At 49.6% G+C, this 12297-nt stretch overlaps 1 protein-coding gene across 2 annotated transcripts in view; it reads left to right on the top strand.

Annotated features, from left to right (window-relative positions):
* The first annotated feature begins 10294 nt into the window (after positions 1-10294).
* The window catches only part of MSI2 (musashi RNA binding protein 2), a 137250-nt gene continuing 135247 nt past the window's right edge, over positions 10295-12297 (top strand). For both annotated transcript variants that reach the window (XR_003683202.1, XR_003683203.1), the window contains exon 1: positions 10295-10338. The gene's annotated coding sequence lies outside the window, so the exon portion shown is untranslated. The remainder of the gene's footprint in view (positions 10339-12297) is intronic.

Below are 12297 nucleotides of genomic sequence, written 5' to 3'. Positions count from 1 at the left end.
TTTTCAGGCCTGCAAGCTGGGAAGCGGGCGGGCAGAGGAGGTAGGAGGAGGTTTCCAGTAGCTTCTTCTGTAGGAGAGTTGAGATGTCAAGAAGGGGACTTTGTGAGGTGAGAACTCTACCACGGGTCACATTGGGGCTGGTCATTCAGAGGGCTGTGGCTTTTCTTCTGCCACCTCAGAGCAAGACTGAAAGCTCTTAGAGACGCATCTGTGCGGCAGCAGTGTGAATACGGAAGCCCCAGTGGTTCGTGAAGCCCCATTTCATGTGATGGGGGGACAGATTGCCTGCCTGGTGTGCAACCGTCCTTTGTATTCACCCTCCTCAGTGTCCTGGTTTCTCAGGAGCTCTCTTAGAACACTGAAGGCCTGTCAGCCACCCCAAGGATCTGCCTGTTTACGGAGAAAAGTTTTTTGTAATCCTCTCCGTTTTGTAACTTTACACTCGTGGAACCTGTAGGGTGATACTGTCCCACTGGAAGGCTACACACTTGGACAAAATTACTCCAGGCTCTTTGTAGAATTACCTTCTCTTGAGTTCCTTTTAAGGTTACAACCTTGATTTTAAAATCAGAGTAAAAATATATCAGCAAGGACATTTATCTACCACCTCATTGTACTTTTTCTTATTACTAAATGCAAAAATTCTATGGAAATTTAGTGACAAGAAAAGTTTGGTTCTCTCTGAGAAACTTGATAAGCTTTTCTCCTTTTGATAAAGAAAATTCTGTAACTGATCATGTTGCCCTTTTTACCTGGGCTGCCAGGAAGCTTAGAGCAAGGTGTGAAGAGTCATTGGCCTTTTTATTGGTGTGTTAATAATATCCCCTTTCCATGGGCATGATTTTCCTTAATTTTAATTTTATTGTTGGTTTTATGTCTCTTGTTAGTTAGAGCCTTTGTACAAAGAAATGGGTTAAGAAGAATACTTTATAAACAGACACATATAAAAATACACGGTAAATTAGAAGGATTTCATGCTGTTAGAAAAGTGCAAAAAGTTTCCGAGACAGATAGAGAGAGAGAGAGAGAGAGAGAGAGGATAGATTAGTGAAATATTTAAGAGCATGGATGGATTCAGAAGTCAGACTGCCAAAGCTCAAATCCTGGCTCTATCACTTTATTAGCTGTGTGACTCTGGGAAAATTATTTAACCTCTCTGTTCCTCACTTTCCTCGTCGGCAAAATGGGGATAATATCTCTTCCTCATAGGGTTTCAGTGAGTATTAGGTGGGTTAATACCTAAGACCTCAAGAACTATGCCTAGCACATATAAATCACATGTATATATGTGTGTGTGTGTATATATATATACACACACACACATATATATATTTTTATATATATCACTAGGAAATTACTATTACTGTATCTAGCATTATTTTTTTCTACCCCTTTGGAAATTTCACCATAGCATTTGATGTCTTTTCTTTCCTTTCTCCAGCTCTGATTTTTTTTTTTAACAGGTTTATTCTTGATCTACCAAGCCAACTTTTTCTTATTAAAAAATTTTTTTTAATAAGAAAGGAGAAAACAATGTGCCCTCTAGGTTTGGCATACCTTTCCGGAAGATAAAAAGATGAAGCGCTTCCTTGTCTCAAGCTATCACGTGGCCTGCCTGGGCCAAATCGACCTGTGTGCCTGAGCAGTGAGGGCTTCACCCCAGTCTGTCACCTTGGAAGGTCACTTTGCTTCTCTGTGCCTTAGTGTCCCTCGGGCACCGTGGGACCTGTTCCATCTCATTGGTACTTCCAGGGAAGCAAGGACTGTATCCCTCCCCACTGCCACAACATACACACGGTGGCGACTTGGTAGATACTTGCTGCACACCTGGAAGGATGGAGAGTTAAGCTTTGCTCTGCTGCCTTGTGCGTTTCTTCTGAATTTGAAATAAGATAACCGAAGTTGAGAGTGGGTTTGGGAAGTCAAAAGTACCCTCAAATGGAAGGGCTTTTGATTCCTGTTTTTTCCCCTCCTCTTTGACAGTGGCAAAATGCTGATAAAATCCGAGAGTTGGATGAAATGAAACAGCCCATCGGGGTCCCCTGCCATCTGGGTAGGTGGTGATTAAAAACGGCAGGCCTCACAGCTTCCCTGGGAGGGCTGTCTGGGGCAGCGCTGAAGGTGAGCGTACAAAGGGGAGACCGGCAGGGCAGCCGGGGGAGTGCCTTTGAAAGCAGCGCTCCCCCAGTTCTCATTAAAATGCTTCCACCGATGGGTTGAGCTGGAGCAAAATGGTTTGGGAAGAGAAACAAGCTAAAGCTGGTAGGAGACGCTGAACTATGAAATTATTGGCAATTAAAGCAGAAAAACTTGAGCACGAGTTTTTGTGCTTTTTTTTTTTTTAAACCGTGCCCTGTGGTTATCTACCTTTTTTCTTGGTGCTTAATTTCAAAGAAGCGTGATCTTTGTCTAGTAGCCTGGCTGCCAGAGTTGCATATTTTTCTTTTCATGACTGTTCTTTTGTGTTGCACAGGATCCTGTCAGTGCCAGGATATTTTTCTCTGGACATATTTTGGCTCTGTTGGTGTTCTCCTGCACCCCGCCCCCCATCCCTGAGAAGTCAGCAAGCATGATTCCGTAGGTGTTCTTCTGGAAGAAAGATAGTGTAAGTGGATAGTGCAAGAACTGGTTGATGTCATTCTGGCGATGGTGGGTCGTGCTAGAATCTAAGACCTGTACCTGCCTAGCAGTTCTTAAGAGATGTGAGCAAGGCAAGCTGGCCTACCACCTGCCTTCACACCAGCCACGTCCTAAACGCATAAGAGCGTCTGATCTGTGCTGGAAGACCCCAGAAAATGATGGGCCAGCCTGCTGTCCATTTGGGTTTTTATCAGCCATTTCACCTTGGGAGAAGTTCTTGTTGAATTCTGCCCAGAACCCTCAGAGATGCGTTTCCAACCCATCCTCCCTCCCTTATATTGTTCAGTTTGAAGATGGAAAACTGTCTTATATTTGAGAGGCAAACACATTTTTTAATAATTAATTAATCAAGTAGGTCAGGGTTGGCAAACTACAGCTGTGGGTCAAATCCGGTCCACCACCTGTTTTCATAAATAAAGTTTTTTTTGTTTTTTTTTTTTAATTTTTGCGTTACGCGGGCCTCTCACTGTCGCGGCCTCTCCCGTTGCGGAGCACAGGCCGGACGCGCAGGCTCGGCGGCCACGGCTCACGGGCCCAGCCGCTCCGCGGCACGTGGGATCTTCCCGGACCGGGGCACGAACCCGTGTCCCCTGCATCGGCAGGCGGACTCTCAACCACTGCGCCACCAGGGAAGCCCATAAATAAAGTTTTATTGGAGTCCTGCCACTCTTAGCTTGCTGTGTATTATCTGCAGCTGATTTCATGCTATAACAGCAGCACTGAGTACAGTTGTCTCGGTGTCTGCAGGAGATTGGTTCTAGGACCCCTGCAGATACCAAACTTCGATGCTCAAGTCCCTTAGAGTTGGCCCTTGGGGTTAGTTGAATCCAGGGATGCAGAATCTGTGGATACAGAGGGCCGACTGTAGTTGTGGCAGAGATTGTAAGAAATGCAAAGCCAAGTATTTACTATCTGGACCTTTATAGAAAAAGTTTGCTGACTCTTGACATATATTATGAGCACCTACTATGTACCAGGAGCTGTTTTAGGCACTGGGGATGCAACAGTGAACTTAACAAAATCCTGACAGTGAAACGTGAACAGATAGGGATATAATATGTCAATTAGAGATCAGCGCTATGAAAGAATTCAGCAGGGCATAGGGACTGAAATGGGGAGGAGAGTGTCATTTTAGATAGGATTGTCAGGCAAGACCTTTATTCGGAGATGCCGTTTGTGAGGAAACTCTACAAATGCTGTCTGGGGACGGTGCTTCTGGTGGAGGGCACCGTGATGGCAGAGTCTTGGAGGCAGAAGTTTGCTTGTGTGAGGAGTAGCAGGAAGAGCCGCGTGGGCTGAGTTAGGGGCCACCAGAAGGAGCCAAGGTGGGATCGGCAGATCACCTGAAACTCTGGTAAGGACGTGGACATTGATACTGCATGAAAGGGGGAGCCTCGGTAGGGTTTGGGGCACAGGATTGATAAGAGAGGGCTTCCGTCTTAGAAAGACCACCGGCTCCTGTGTGGCGTGGAGACTGCAGAGGGGCAGAGGTGAAAGCAAGGAGGCCAGTTAGGAGGCTGCTCTGCTTGCCCAAGGACCAGGGTGGTGGTGGTGAGAAGTGGTTCGATTCCAGATATGTCTTGAAGGTAGAGCCTGTGGGATTTGCTGAAGACAGGGAAGGGGGACGTGTGGGAAGAGGAGAGTCAAGGGAAAGACTAAGGTGTTTGGACTGAGCAAGTAGGAACCTCTGATGGGGAAGACTGGCAGGAATAGCTTTGGAGGTGAAGATCAGACTTGGGAAACTTTCCACTTTGGATGCATCTCATCCTTAATGTAGATGTTTAAAACAGCAGCATTTCTTTTTTCTTGAAGAAGCTGTTAGTAATCAGTGTTGCATCTTACGACTGCTTTGACATACAGGGAATGAGGGAATATTGTAGGAACCATCCATTGAGCTCTTGTATGAGCTCTTGTATGCCAAGAACCAAAATCTGAATCAGTTATCTATTGCCGCGTAACAAGTCACCCCAGAATTTAGCAGCTTAAAATAAGCCAACGTTGATTATCTCACAGAGCCTCTGAGGGTCAGGAATCTGGAGTGGGATTAGCTGGGTGGTTGTGGTTCGAGGTCACTTACGAGGTTGAAGTCAAGCAGTCGTCGAGGGCTGCAGTCATCCGAAAGCTCAACTGGGGCCAGAGGGTCTGCTTCCAGGTTCACTTGCAGGGCTGTTGGCTGGAGGCTTCGGGGCCTGTCCACGTGGGCCTTTCCGGGGGTCCTCACAGTATTGCAGCTGGCTCCCCCCGAGCTTGACAACCACAATTTCTTTTAGCTCTTACAGTTATCTTCTAGGCTCAGCACTTTTTTTTTTCTGGCCATGCTGCGCAGCTTGCGGGATTTTAGTTCCCCGGCCAGGGATCGAACCCAGGCCACGGCAGCGAAAGCGCCGAGTCCTAACCACTGGACCTCCAGGGAATTCCCATAGGCTCGGCATTTTAACCTGGACTTCCAGGTGAGGAAACTGAGGCCCAGGGAGGTTGGTTACACAGAAGCCAGCAGTTAGACCGGGATGCCATCCCTGATGAGGTAGACTTCAACCTCGTTTTCTTTTCTGAAGCCCCACAGGGTTGCTTGTTTTTTTCTGATGCTGTCTGTGGTCTAGGATTGATGCCAGGAACCCCTTTGGGGTCATTATCTTTCACTTCAACTGTTTGATGATGCTGGCGTGGTCCAAGTTTAAAAACGCTGTGTTGTCTGAAACTCACTTTGTCTTCAGCCCTGACTCCCAACCCCACTTTCTTTCCTCATTCTCCAGCCGTCACGACTGGGGAGTCTCAGAGGCTGGTTCTGTCCTCTGGGAAGGCCCTGGCCTCTGTGTCACCGGCTAGCCAAGGTGCTCAGGTGCGCCGAGAATCCCTGGCGGCTGTTCCCGTGGTGACCACCCCCTTGGCAACGAGTGGTGGTGTTGGGTTATTGTCTGGGTGTGACTTGGGTGAGGGGGTCCTACTTTACAACCCGGATTGGTCTGTTGACAAGGCCAAAGTGTGGCTTCCTCCTTTCCAGAAGTAATGGTTATTAATATTTTTTCCAAATTAGAGAATGAATGCCTGCTCCTTACAGAAGATTTAAAACATACAGGAAGGTATTTAAAAAAAGTTCATAATCCCACTACTTAGACATAACAGCTTTGTAATGTGTTGGTGTGTTATCATTTTGTGTGTACCTGTATATTTAAAAACAGAATTGGAAAAAACCCAGAATTGGAATCACACTGAGGTGCGTGTGTGTATTTGTTTTTGTTTTTTAATAGTTGTTTATTTATTTATTTATTTGGCTGCACTGGGTCTTAGTTGCGGCATGTGGGATCTGTATTTTAGTTGCAGCATGTGGGCCCTTAGCTGTGGCATGCAGGATCTAGTTCCCTGACCAGAGATCGAACCCGGGCCCCCTGCATTGGGATTGTGGAGTCCTGACCGATGGACCACCAGGGAAGTCCCGTGTGTGCGTTTTTGTATTCAGCTTTTTTCATTTAATTGTGCTTTGTAATAATTTTCACGTCCTTAGATGGTTGTAAAAACATGGTTTTTAATTGCTGTATAACGTGCCATCATTTCGATGTAAAAACTGCAAGCACGAGGTGTGTAAGGGTTTAATTTCATACCCCACAAGACCGCACAGGGTAGAGCAGAAAACGGGCGCACCTTGAAGTTAGAGAGCCTGGATCTGAGACCTGATTTTACCACGCTGGCAAATTATTTAAATTCTAAGTCTCAGTTTCCTTATCTGTAACACGTGGATAATTTTAGGTGTCTTACGGTTGTGAGGACTAAATGAGATAATGCCTGTATAAATCCTTAGTAAACTGCAAGTGGTGTCATTTTTGTTCAAGACCCCTGTTCTATTTCTTCCAGATCAGTCTTCCGGACATCCATACTCATGCCTTGGGAATCATGGTTTTTCAATGTTTGTTTGCTCTGGGTGCCGTCCTTAGAAGACCCGTTGAAGGCGATTGTGTTTAGGTTGGGTAGGGTGGTCAGGGAGCTAGATATCTTACTAGGTTAGACGGTAGTCCCTTAGGAGAGCAGAGAGCCAGGCGTGGTTCATGTGGCCCCAGGAAGTTTTGATGATGGAGAGGGTGTCAGGAGCTCGGGGTAGGCCCAGGAGGCACTGTGAGCGGCTGGTGCTGGGAGAGGTGCCCAAGGGGAACTGGACCCTGCCCATGATTTGGGGCGTTGTTAGCTGTGGTTATCAACAGTTTCCAGTCAAGTGGGCAGGTGATCGCCATAGCAGGACACACCTGGGAAGGGGGAGGGGACAGGGAGAGAGCAGAGATGCGGGCAGAGGGGTTGAGGGGTGCTTTCCTTAGTGAGGAACATCCTGTACCTGCCCCTCATCTGCGTTTTGGGCTGGGGCTTCTCTAGAAGGGACGGGGCAGGGTCTGCTGGTCTTGCAGTTAAGAGAGGGGAGGGGGAGATGAGAGCCCGTCTCCGCTCCCTCTTGTGATGGGGGAGCGCCTGTCGGCATGTGTGGGCTCCCGGAGGTGACCGTGGATGGTCATTTTTTGTCCAGTTTGCTCCTCTCGTTCGTGTCTGTGTTGAAGGTAGATTTCATGAGAGGACCGCCCCGCCTGTCTGGTTGGTGCCTTACCCTCAGCGCCCAGAAGGTAGGTGCTCAGTCACTGAGCGTGGCGGAGCGGCTGAGGACAGGAGATGCTCAGGGGACAAGTGACCCGCCAGACCAGGGGCTGTTGAAGTGAGTTGCAGAGGGCCTGTCTAGGGCACAGGCGCAGTTGTCCAGAAGGCTGGGTCCCCCTGGTCTCTTTTTGCTCCTGGGAGGAGTGGGGAGGATACTGGCCTGCAGGGGTGGGGACTGGGGATAGCGTGCCATGCGCACAAGGGCCCAGTGCTGTCTCTGAGGCCCGGCGGTTGTGATGGGTGCCGTTACCCTTCAGCAAACAGGAGGCCGCCGAGCCAGGCACAGAGGATGCGCCTCTGGGGCATCGGAGAAGCGTGGCGCACGTGGCTGGGCCACGCCTGTGTTTCTCTGCGGGAGTCCTCGAGAGCGTAAATAAAGACCGGTGATGGTGATGGCAGGCGCCTCTGAGGATGGTTGGTCCCAGTTGCGCAGGGACCCTGAGGCTGCGTGACTCTGAGCCGGCCTCTGCCTGGGGAGCTGGCCTGGATGCACCGGCCCAGGGGTGGGTCTCGCCCGCAGGCCTCCCCCTCCTGCTGGTGCAGAAACCTCTCTTCCTCATTTTGGCCCGTATGGCTTTTTATTCAAGGCTGCGGTTTCAGGGCGCACAGTTGAGTCCTACCGCAGGCAGGTAATGTGGGGCTTCCTGCTCTCCCTCCGGCTTCCCTGCTGTCACCGACAGGAGGTCACCCCCTGGGTGGGGAAGGAGACCCGTTCACGCCTCCCTTTGTCTCCCTTGTCTTCTTCACAAGGAGAGTCCTTTCTTTTTTCTTTTAATGCAACCAGCCTCTGAAGATCCTTTCCAGATCAATTTGGCTTGTCAGGGGTGCCAGGCTTAAGTTTTCAGGCTACTGAAGAAGAAGGGAATGGTGGAGGTGGGGAGGGGCCGCGGAGCAGACTTTCTTTCTCTTTGTGGCTTTCAGAAGAAAATCACGCATGTTAAATGATGCAAATATCTGCATTTTATGTTTCAAAAAGACAAATGGCATAAATGCAGATTATAGGGTATTCCTTAGAACTGTCCATCACACAGCGCTCCTGGGAACAGCAGTCAGGCAGGCACAGCCGGATGGGGGAGCCTGGCTTGGCTTTGGGGCAGCCTCCAGGGGGTCGGCATATTTAGGTCATTGTCTCATGGATTGATTCAGGACCAGCTTCAAAGCCAGCTAGTTGGGACCTCCCTGGCAGTCCAGTGGTTAAGACTTTGCCTTCCAGTGTCGGGGGTGCAGGTTCGATCCCTGGTCGGGGAGCTAAGATCCCACATGCTTTGAGGCCAGAAAACATAAAACAGAAGCAATATTGTAACAAATTCAATAAAGACTTTAACAGTGGTCCACATAAAAACATCTTAAAGAAAGAAAAAAGCCAACTAGTTTTCCAAATGTTTCACATTACAGGCACACTTGAAGTAAAAGCCATTTCCATTTTCTTGGGTTTGATCCGCACTGGCCAGCCTTCAGCTTTTTGTCCCACTTGCGGGATTCTTTCTCTTCTGGCTCAGGAACTGGCACATCTGGCACCTTCCACGCCTTCCTTCCTTCAGTGTTTGGTGCCCATTTGTCCTGGCTGTGCTGTCGTGGATTAAGCCCCGTGGTGGAGAGGGGTTGATAAGGTTTCTCAGCCTTTATCCTTTCCAATCCGCCATGATGGCCAGTATGGCCATTTTTCTCTCCCAGGAAAGATTCTTCAAGTACGTGTTTAGGGAAGCGAGCTGTGGCCGTCCTGTGCTTAGAGTGGTCATTGGGTGCTTCTTTGGAGCTGTGGCTCCATCACTAGATGAGGACTTCAGGGCCTCACAACTCTAGGCGCCTCTTCCAGCTTTTCATGGTCTGTGCTCTGTGTGATTTGGATTGTGGTCTCCTGGGGAGAGCTTCCCCCAGGGTCCCCTGTCCCCTGTAAAAGAGAATGAATTCTTCTCTTTAAAGTTGTGGGCCTGCCTGAAACTGGGTGTTGGAACCCAGCCCCCTGCGTCCAGGTGTGGGTTCTATCCCTTCCTCGCTTGTTGACTTTGCATGATAACAATAAATATTTCTTGAGCATCTGCCATGGGCCGTCTCACCTTAACTCCACGAAGTCCCATTTAGTCCTTACAGCAACCCGATGAGAAAGGTTTCATTCCCCCATTTTATGAGCCTTCGTGAGGCCCAGATGCACGCAGCCAGACATGGTGGATGAGTGTCCAAACACGTGGCGTCTGCCTCTCGATCCCACACCCTGACGGCCACTGCACCGTGCAGCCTTAACCACTGTGCTCTGGTTTTCTGACTCTACCGAAGGCCTATGAGATGGAGATCTGGTGTCAACCCTGCAGGGCTCCTTGGAGGCTAAAATGAGATGAAACGTCATAATGACTCAGTCCCTGACACACAGGAGGAGCCCAGCAAATGTTAGTTCCCTTCTTTTGTCCCCTTGGGACAAGGGGGTGGGGCACGAGAAACAGAGGGACGTTCATGCCCTGTTTGGCAGCCTTGGTGGTACGGGGGGCAGGACCAGAAAGGGAAAGCGTGGGGGTCCCCCTCCCTGTGGCCGGCAGCCTTCCGGGACATGGGGTGCAGCGGGACACTTCTTCCTGGAGAAAAGTCTGTAGTCGGCAGTGTCGCCAGGTAGACACTTGAGTCTTATTGGAGTGGAGATTGGGTGCTGGTCCTTCGAACTCTGGGCCAGGCCTGGAGCTGGGCCCTGGAGACTGAGCGTGGGCCCCTCTGCCGAGACTCCCGGTGTCCCAGACGCCCTTGTCGCTGCTGGCAGGCCTGGCCTCTGGTCAGTACTGCCATGTCGGGCTGCTCCCCGACAGCACTGGTCCCCACGGACCTGCCAGGAGGGGACCTCAGCAGGAACAGGGTTCCCCTCTGAACCTGGATTTGCATTGCTCTACCCCAGTCTGTCCTGAAGGTGCCCAGGTGGGACTGAGAAACTGGTGGTACACCGTGGAGAGATTCAGGGGCGACCTGGGGGAGCGTGGAGTTCCGGGCCTGGCGTGAGGAAGCTCTTGGATTTTTTCCCAGCCCTCTTTTTTGTTCTTCCAGGTGGATCAGGTAAGGAGGTCAAGTCAGGACACAGTCTGGAAGGTAAATGGTGGCGGGGGGGGGGGGGCGGGGGGAGAAGCCGGGAAGGTGACCCCTGGAGCCTGTTAGAATTGCAGAAGCTCAGACCCCACCTCAGATCTTGGAGTCAGAATCTGCATCTTAACAAGCTCCCCGGATGATACCTGGGCACCAGAAGGTCTGAGCAGCCCTGCTCGAGATTTTCTTTGGAGCCGTGAAGAACTAGGATTGTACTCTTACACACACCTAGCTTAAAAAACATTAAGAAGTAATAATGCGTTTAGAAGATTGAAATCAGTTCAGCTTAACTAAAACGAAGGAAAAGAAGACACAACAAAGCACCACCTGGTGCCTGAGTGAGAGAGGGAGTTGGGTGCTTCCCTGCTTGGCCCTCACACCCTCACCTGGCTGGGGACCTGCGCCACCTAAGGCCGGAATGCTGTCTGTCAGTCCTTCTCTGTTCTCTTTCCGTGGTACATGATGTGGATGAATGACTTTGGGGAGAGTGTTTGCAGCAAGTGGGAGCTCTGGGTAAGCTGCTCTTTGGGCCACATTTGCTTTTCTTGCTTGTATTTCAGACCTTAATGTGCTTTTTCTTTCCTTGCTTTGTTTTCTGGGATAATGGCAAAATCACCGCTCATGGGCGCCGCCACAAATATTATACAAAAGCCCTTTGAAAAGAGCTTTATCTGAGCACAAAGTACTTAGAATTGAAGACCCCCAGGGATCGGCCTCCGTGGCTCCTGTTTTCCCTCTCCTCTCCCTCTTCTTCATCTCCCCTCTCTTCTCACCCCCTCCCTCCCTGTCCTCTTTCTCTTTTCTTCATTCAAACTTGCAGTGGAACCGGAGTGAGCTACAGATTGCCCTATTTTCAGCTGATTTGCATGTTAGAGAGAGCAGAGTAATTGGTGTTTAACCAGAACAAAAGAGGATCTGTTTTCTAAAAGAAAAAGAATTTTTGAAGTAGACCCTACTGCGGTCTATTGCCTTTGTCTTTCCTCTCATTAGGAATTGAATAGGATGGCCCTGAAATGAGGATGTGGGAGATACTGCTTTGGTTGTCATGCTTTTTGAGCTAATTGGTTTGAAAATTGTATTTGATGTGGATCTGAGGGATGTTGGCAAAACACCTCATTGGGACGTGGACATCCTACCCCCCCCCCCCCCCCCCCCGTCCCCGGGAGGATTGGGCTGTAAGAGGTGGTGTTGAGACTCAGTCCACCTTCTGAGTTCAGTGCTCCGATGGGCTACCCCGGAGATGGTGATCTTTCTCCAAACCTTTGGATTGGGCCTCTGTCCTCTGGGTTTGGAGGAAGCCCATGGGGATTGTCAAGGGGAGCCTCAGAGGGCAAGGTTCAGTAGAACCTTCCTTGGCTGATGTTTGACTTCTAGGGAGGAAATGTCTAGTCATTACTTTGTGGTAGTTTAGTGAGGAAGTGAAGTTGGAAAATGCCGTTCTACCTTGGTTAGAGGGAGAAGATCTAAGTCTGGACTAGGAAATCGGCAGAGTATCCGGTAGAAACCTCTAGATCCATTTTACACGTAGAAATTGTTTCATCAACTCACACAGTTATGTTCTCCCCCTTCGGGAGGTTACCAGCATCTGGTGGTGTCATATAGTTGTGTGAAACTTGAGTGGATTTTGAAGACTTTCAGTAATGTCTCAGTGACCACAAAAATATCTTTAAAAAGTAAAATAACGTGATATAAACTTTGGAAAATAGAATGAGAGAATGAGTTACAATTGTATCACTCTTGACAACCACCGGTTTTAATTTTAGTCTATTACCCAATCTTTTTTTGTTTTTCGCGGGCCTCTCGCTGCTGTGGCCTCTCCCCGTTGCGGAGCACAGGCTCCGGACGTGCAGGCTCAGTGGCCATGGCTCACGGGCCCAGCAGCTCCGCGGCATGTGGGATCCTCCCGGACCGGGGCGCGAACCTGTGTCCCCTGCATCGGCAGGTGGACTCTCAACCACTGAGCCA

The sequence above is a fragment of the Physeter macrocephalus genome, chromosome 14 (assembly GCF_002837175.3).
Source record: "Physeter macrocephalus isolate SW-GA chromosome 14, ASM283717v5, whole genome shotgun sequence".
Lineage (NCBI taxonomy): Eukaryota > Metazoa > Chordata > Mammalia > Artiodactyla > Physeteridae > Physeter > Physeter macrocephalus.
Note: the sequence above shows the minus strand (reverse complement) of the source record. Positions and strands in the feature narration are given on the sequence as shown.